The following is an 8,397-nucleotide window of genomic DNA, read 5'->3' as shown; positions in this document are numbered from 1 at the left end:
AATTTTTTTTTTTCATACAGAAGAATTCATTCCAAAGCAATTGACATTGAGACGTTTTCACATGCATTTCTAATCTCTATATACATGACTATCACTGGTCACAGTCGCCCACCTTTTGTCTTTTTAAAGGACTCAAGCTGGATTCCTCACTCAAAATCCAAATTGTACTCACTTATATGACATACAGAAGTTATCTGAGTATCCCTTAGAAAAATGCATCAGAAACTTCCACATAGCAAAGTACTAAGCATGGGCTCCATGGGCCCTCATCCTAGCTGTAATCTTTGCATCCCTAGTTCATCCCCATATCAAGTTGGGGGACTTTAGAAATGGAGAGCCGGGGATGCATGGGGTGCACCAAGTTCTCTTCAATCTGTGTATGCCTTTCCTTAGGCACAAAAGTACATTCTGGACCTTATTCCACATCTCCCCATCTTTTATTCCTTCTTGGAGTGAAAGCAGGACAAATCCTTGTGTTGATGATACTTCATTCATGAAAAGCTTAAGAAAATCAAGTAGGATTAATGACTGACCTTTCAACCCTGATAATGCCTTATGGAGTGTGCTGGCCAAATTCTGGCGCCAGGACTAGACTTCAATTCAGATACCAGTTCCAAACATCACTGAGGAAATCCAGAGGTGAAAACTAAGTCCACAGCATCATATCAAGTAGCTGCAAAATTCTTCCTATAGTAAATATACATACTTAAATCTTTTATGTGTGTATGTGTACATATGTGGGTGTCATGGAGGCCACAGTACAACTTGTGGGAGTCAGTTCTCTCCCTCTACCATGTAAGTAGTGGGAATTGAACTCAGATCATAAGGCAACAAGTGCCTTTAACGGCTGAGCCATCTTACCAGCCCGATGTTTTTTCTTTATTTTCCACAGGCTATTTTTCTGAACTTGTTTAGATTCCCCTCATTAGATTTTTAAATTGCCTCTTGAAGTGTTAACTATCGTTCAGAATCCCTTAAGAGAAACTCTGCCACTTCAATCCATTCCCAAAAGGAGATACCCACCCACACCAGTCAGAGTTGTGAGCCAAGTGGCTGAGAGATGTCTCAATGCTGTTTAAACTGCGCTCACAGTGCCTTCAGGTGATTGTAAATAAACACCCGTCTGTATTGTCTTACTTCTTTACAGTTTAACTTGGCTTCCCCTGTTTCAGACTGAAGGGAATTGATGTAAATTCTTAAGACGCTAAAGGAAGGCAAAGCTCTTTGTGCTGGAGGTGGTCTGCCAAGGTGCTAATTCTAGCCCTGGGACGTTTCTTTTCCCCTCTCTCAGGACTGTGTTCTTCACCCAGGAATTTCCGTGAGCTTGGTGGTTCACACGTCCAAATTCCAACTTTGTATAAATAAACCAGCTAAAGGGCTGAGCAGCCTCTGGATTAGCAGAGCAGTTTCTGAACTCCCATCGCCCCCCAGTGGCAATTTCTTAGATATCTTTTGGGGGGATTTTCTTACTCCTTAAATTTAAGTTACGCTTCTCCCTCACCTTCAAGTTGTCCTTTTCCTTTTTTCTTTTTAATTCTCACACTTGACATAATGAAATGTTTGCACAAAAACCTGTTAGTAACATGAAACGAATAGCAGATGGATCACATGTGCATACGACTTAGTATCTACTTTCATGGTTCTCAGTGTGAAAGAGATTTTGAATTTGGTTTCCATGCTGAGACTCTGGCCTCAGAGAAGTTTTGAAAAACCAGTACCAAATCTCTTAATGCATAAGACTATCACAAGTAGCATCAAGAGAACTTCGAAAGCCAAGTGTTATAGAAGAGAGATGTAAACTCAACATGCCACAGCTATTCGGTATCTTTTTGGAAGACAAAATGCACACCGTGTACGACTTCAAAAATGTAAAGCATGAGTTGTCTGTTGAGTGAGAGCATATTTGCATACAGACTACCATGAAAACATTGTTATGGCATAAGAAGGTCACAAATTCATGGTAAATACAATCAATGATTTTTCTATTCTGATACTTTTTAGAAGACAAAGAGATGGAATTTAAGAAAGCTGGTCCAGAATAAAAGGCTTATCTTCAACTCAAAATCTTAAAGTCCTTGCCTTCCTGACCACAATGGAGTTGGTATTAAAGTTATATTTCTGATATCGTAAATCCCTTTGGTTCACCACCTGCTGTGCTATGCTCCAACACCCCCTTTAAAGACCAGACTTGCAGTCCTTTAAATAACACCAATCAAGCTTTAAACTCCTACACTCTAAACATTCTGGCCAGTGCTTAATCCTGGGTGGAAGTAGATGTCTTTCACCTTCCCTTATTCTAATTTGGGCCCGTTTCCTACTACAACATTCTTCTTCTGTGGCTACCCACTCCCATCCACTTTGGAGATCAATTTTTGCTGTTTTTCTCAAGATGGAATCTCACTGCATTGTGCAGGTTGGTCTCAGACTCCTGGGGTCAAGCTTTCCTCCTTCCTCAGCCTTCCGACTGCCTAGGAGTACAGGCACGGAATACCATGCTCAACTTTGGAGAACAACCTGGATCAAATCTCTTGTGTTCAAGAATAATAAATTTTAGTGATCTGGGGGCCTTAATACCAGTTCCAGGGTAGGTTTTTCTTCGTGTGTGTCTAGCATAATAGCTTACACATAATAGAGGGTAAAGAAAAGAAAGGATAATGGAAGGAAAGAGAAAGAACTAAAAGGGGAGAAGAGGGGATAAATAGAAAAAGAATATGATAAGAAAATGGAGGATTATTGCATCCCTCAACTCTCACCAGATGAGCTTCTTGTAGCAGATGCTGATTAACGCAGAGACACAACTGGTCAGTGTACAGAGAATAAGAGACTGCAGGAGAGTGGTGTGCTCAGTCCTGAATGGAACACCTATACCGTACCCTCTCCTCCCAAGGCTCAGCGATCATTGTGGACGAGGGGGTACAAAGATTGTAGAGCAAGAGGTAGTAGATGAATACAAAGAAACCGCTGTCTGTACACAACAGGGCAGTTACACACATGTACCCACAGTGTTGTGGCAGCATGCAGAAGACCTGGGCAAGCCCCAGAGAGACAAAGAGCTACTTTGGATGGAGGAGGTGGACAGGAAGTCCCAGCCTTATCTGAGGAACTATTGCTAATTGATAGCTACTAGATAGATAGAGAGAGAGAGAGAGAGAGAGAGAGAGAGAGACATATTTCTTTAAAGGTGTAATACCTAGTAGGTTGAACAGGGTCCAAAGGATAGACCAACACCCAAGAGCTTTTGGAAACACAAATTACATGCAATAGGACTTTAAGAAAAGAAAAATAATAGAGGCCAAGAAGTCAGGGGTAGTAAGGTGGCGGTGAAGATGGGGCAGCAGGTCTGAATATGGTCAAAATACATTGCATGAAATACTCAAATAAACAATAAAACCATTTAAAAGTTTAAAAAGAAATGAACAAACCGAAGAAAAATGTTTTGTAAGGACTGTATATTTTGTAAAACATGCTAACAGTTAAATATCATCTTTCTTCCTTAACAAATATCTGAAGTAGACTTCTAAATTTTTTCTAAGATTTAAAAAATATTTTATTTATTATTTTATTTTCTGTGTATGAGTGCATTGCCTGCATGTGTGTACATGCACCCATGTCATACAAAGCTTGTGGAAGTCAGAAAGGTGTGTAAGATTAGCTGGAAGTGGGGTTATGAATGGTTGTTAGCCACCATGTGGGTGCTGGAAATCAAATCCCCTTCCTCTGCAAGAGCAGTCAGTGCTCTTAACCGCTGAGCCATCTCTCCAGTCCCTGTTTGTCAAGATTTTTATTAAGCAAATATATATATATTATATGTATAATTTATATATAATATATTATGGCCAATGCCATAATATATGGCACAGTGGTTCGTGCGATACTTTATTGCCCAGGCAGAGTGATTCTCCCTGTTAAAATACTAATCTCCCCATGATCAACATGATCAACCATCAGGGAAATGTAAGTGAAAATTACAGAACGCTTTCCCTTAATACCTGTTAAAATGGGAATAAAAAAAAGTCAAAAGATGACAAATATTGGTATGTATAGAATAAAAAGCCTCGGAGCACTGTTGGAGAGAGTATAAATTCGTACAAGCATTATGAAAAACAAGATGGAGGCAACTCAAATAAATAACAATAGAGAAGAGAAGACCAAGTATTCGGTGACAGAAGAAAACATAAGGAAGTTATGGTGTATGTACACAGCAGAATACTGTTCGGCATTTAAAACAGGAAATCCCACAGTTTGTGACAAGATGGATGAATTCTCAGGACATTATGCTAATTGAAATATGCATGGGAAAATACTGCAAGATTTACATCTATGAGAAATTGTTGGAAGCAGCGAGTGGAAGGGTGATAATCTGAAGTCAAGGGGTGAGGGAAGGGAGGAGATATTAGTCAAATGGTATAAACTTCAATTACAAAATGAATACGTAGTCAGGAGTGGTGATGCTGTAATCCCAGAACCTCAGAGGCTGAGGCAGGAGGATTGCTGCTAAAGGCCAGCCTGGTACATAGTGACTTCCAGGTCACCCATTGGCTACATAGTGAGAGCCTTTCTCCTGTCAGAAATGCATAGTGTGGTGACTATAATTAATCCCAAAATGCTGTTTTCTTGAAAACCAACTATGTGAGATGATGGATATACTAATTATATTTTCATGGTAATGATCTCACAGTGTACACAGATAACAAAATATCATATTTCACCCTCAAATATGTTCAGTTTTGTCAGTCAGATCTCAGTAACCCTGAGAAAAGTCATAATGGAAAAGAGTATAAAATTGCTCAGGTAAAAACTCAACAAAACCAAAAGAAAAGGTGAGAAAATAGTTCTAGCTCATACTTTAGGGAAATGAAGGTCTGGAAATAACTACCAATATTTTAAAAATGTGTTCATCTTGAGCCAATCATTTCGATTCCAGGAATTACACACATTTGCTCACACAGTGTGAGAGATGCTGTCACTACATTAGTTCTTGCAGTATTTTTGATAACAGGAAGGTACTGGAAGCAATCTTAGTTCATTACTAAGAGACCAGCTACAAAATTTTATCAACCTAAGCTTGGCATGGTGGCTCATGCCTTTAATCCAAGCACTTGGGAGGCAGAGGCAGGTGAATCTCTAATGAGTTGGAGGCCAGCCTGGTCTATATAGAGTTCCAAGCCAGCTGGGCCTACAGGGAGACCCTGTTTCAAAAGAGCAAATATGTATCAACCTATATACTGGCATAATATGCATCGATTAAATAAAACTGAAAAAGAACAATGTGTGTACTAATATGGAAGATCTCCTAGATATTTTAAGTGAGAAAAAACAAAAGGTAAAATGCTGCCATTTGTGTTTTTACAAAATGAAGTCTGGGAGAAAGTGGCTATTCTATGGCATCTAGCGTTGTTCACTACCCCTGCTTTAGCTCTGAAAAATCAATCCATTTTGATGCTTGCACTGTAGTTCTACTTAGTACCTCTTAACTGCTCGATTACAATGGTTAATACTGTAAAATAAAAATGCAAATTCAGAGTCATCTACTTCAGAGTAATGACAATGACAAAATACACTTTTTATACTCTACCAAGCTTCATAAATCAACCACAATAAACCAAAGTATGTCAAGTTTTGTCTGTCTTGCTAAACTACTGATGAGGCAGAAAGGATCATCCTCCACCCATCCCCTGGACTCAGAGAGTGGCACCACATCTAGCACATGGCACGAGCTCAGGCAATGTTTGCCTGCCAGCCTGCCTTCTACAAGTGTTGCCAGTTCCTGAAACCACTTGAGCCAATTCCCTACAATTCCTTTCAAAAATACATACCTGTACACATGCATGTAAGCAGACAAATAGTTTATAGAACCCTGAAACAGTTGATAAGCTAGGACCTGGAGTCAAGAGAGCATTCCTCAGATAACCTCATGTACCACACTTCCCAATAACACAAGAGCATCTGCTTTGGATGTATCTAGAAAAGAAGCACTGGCAACTTGGCAGAAAGCTTCCAGAAGAGGCGGTCATCTAAGATGCCTTGGCACTTTTTGCAACCATCTGATATGATGTAATTTGGAATATATTATTTTGGATGTAAAGCCTTAAATTGCTATTCTGCAATGTGTGTATATGCATGTATGCATGTATATGTATATGTATGCATGTATGTGAGAGAGGAGAGAGACTTACTACATTGGTTACATCTTTCAAATATTTGTACCAATAACTCTGTGCTTAAATCCCGTATATCTCTGTGTTTTATTGCACAGGGAAGCTGCAAAATAGAATAATATCGCAAACATCTGTACCTACTAGGATTTAAGGCTTAAAATAGGAATTTCAATATCCCCCAAAGCGCATTTCTTGGGAAACCACATTTCATGTGGTGGTGGTAGAGAATGGCTTGTCAACTTGTCTTTTGTGGCTTTAATTCTTCAATCCCACTTTAGAGTGAGTCCAAACCACTCAAGAGCCGTGCCTCTTTCCTCTATAGCCACTTATACTTCACCTTCTCGATTTTCTTTCCACTTCCATGTCTCTTCTTTCTAATTTATTAATTCAATTCACAATGCTTACAATAAGAAATGAAACCACCAAAGAGAAAGGAATATATTTAGACTGGCTAGTCATGCATTCTTTTCCTAGTAGGGAAACCAAACAAAAGTCACGAGGCACTTTGGTAAATATAGAATGAGAGCAAAGAAAACCAAAGCCTTCAAGGATGATGCCATCCATTCTTGTGGCTTTAACTTCCAACCATATGTGACAATTTACATTTCCTTATCAGCAACCAGCTGTTTTTGAATTCGAAATGATGTTCTGAACCGTTCTTTGCTTTTTTCTGCCTAGATAACCATTCTTACTTCAATGTACTCAACCCTGAAGTCATCTTGTCTGTAAACCTATGTAGTTCGCAAGTTAACAGCTATTTATTTGATTCCTTGTCTTATTTACCTCACCTTAGCTTTGTCATTTTGCAGTAAGATTGTCATTTCTGACAACTGTCGAGCACCATGTCTCTCTACTACAAAAGAATAAGCATATTGTAAGGTTCTCTGTGACAGTGTAGTCTTTTAAAAATGAAAGGAAATTACAATATCCACGGGAAATTTCACAACCCCAAGATTGTCTCAATTCTCTTTATCATCAGTAAGGAATAACAAAACAGATTCAGCACTAACTATATCCACAAAGAAGGGAAGATCAAATGTCCACATGTCCAGGCAAGATTTTACTGTTTTTTTCCCCACTTAGAACAAGGGGACCTTCCATTGCTCTACAAGGCTCCTCTGAAGATCAATGCTTATTACATCCACTTTTACCACTGCTTCTCCCGTGTTTTTCAGCCCGTCATGTTAAATGCAGTCACCCATAAAAAGCCCACTTGCAGCAACAAGTAGGTCATCAACTTAATCATAGCCTCAATAGTAATAATCTCATTACTAATCTACAGTAGTGTTTACTGTCCATTTCAGCTTCATGATGACTGTTGCTTTGGAGCAGAGAGGACAGTAAGCTAAATTAAGAACACACAGACACAGATGCAGACACACAGACACAGACACACAGACACAGACACAGACACACAGACACACAGACACACAGACACACACACACACACACACACACACACACACACTGCCCAAACTGCAGAACTGCGGGTGGGGCAGGGGGGTGGGGGTCCATGCTCTAGCTGCTAGGTTTCAAAGAGAGCAAGCTTGGGCTCTTGTTTTCCAAAGAAAGCATTTCTCCACTTTGATGCTGTTCACACCGAAAGGTCAGTAAGAAGGAAAGACAGATAAGGGAAAAAGCAACTTAACACAATGCAGGCCTTCATTTGGGGAGAAAACCTGCAGAGGGTGTCTCTTTAAGAATTAGAGCCATGGGGCTGGAGAGATGGCTCAGAGGTTACCAGTACTTGCTGCTCTTGCAGAGGACCCAAGTTCCATTCCCAGCACCCATATGGTGCCTAACAACCATCCATAACTCCAGTTCTAGGGGATCCGATGCCCTCTTCTGACTTCCATGGGAATTGCACGACGCACGTGCACTTAATGTACATGCAGGCAATACAGTCATACACATAAAATAAAGCTGATAAATAGTTTTAAAAAGAGCCTGCTGTCTTCTAACAATCTAGAGTAGTTATAAGGAAGAAGGAGGGGCAGGGAAGGATAAAAGGTATTCTTTTTATCCCACAGCTGAGCATTACGGGGGGGGGGCGGTGAGTAGTCAGTCAAAGACTGCTGGGTGACCAATAAACATCTTTTTTTCAAGACAGTGCTCACTATCTAGATCAGGTTGACTTCAAGTTCACAGAGATCCACTTGCCTCTGCCTCCCACGTGCTGAGATTAAAGCCACATGCCACCACAGCCAACAATAAGCATTTCTTATGGCCCGTCATTATC

Source organism: Nannospalax galili, unplaced genomic scaffold, assembly GCF_000622305.1.
Source record: "Nannospalax galili isolate Female #2095 unplaced genomic scaffold, S.galili_v1.0 scaffold606, whole genome shotgun sequence".
NCBI lineage: Eukaryota > Metazoa > Chordata > Mammalia > Rodentia > Spalacidae > Nannospalax > Nannospalax galili.
This window is presented reverse-complemented; position numbering follows the sequence as displayed.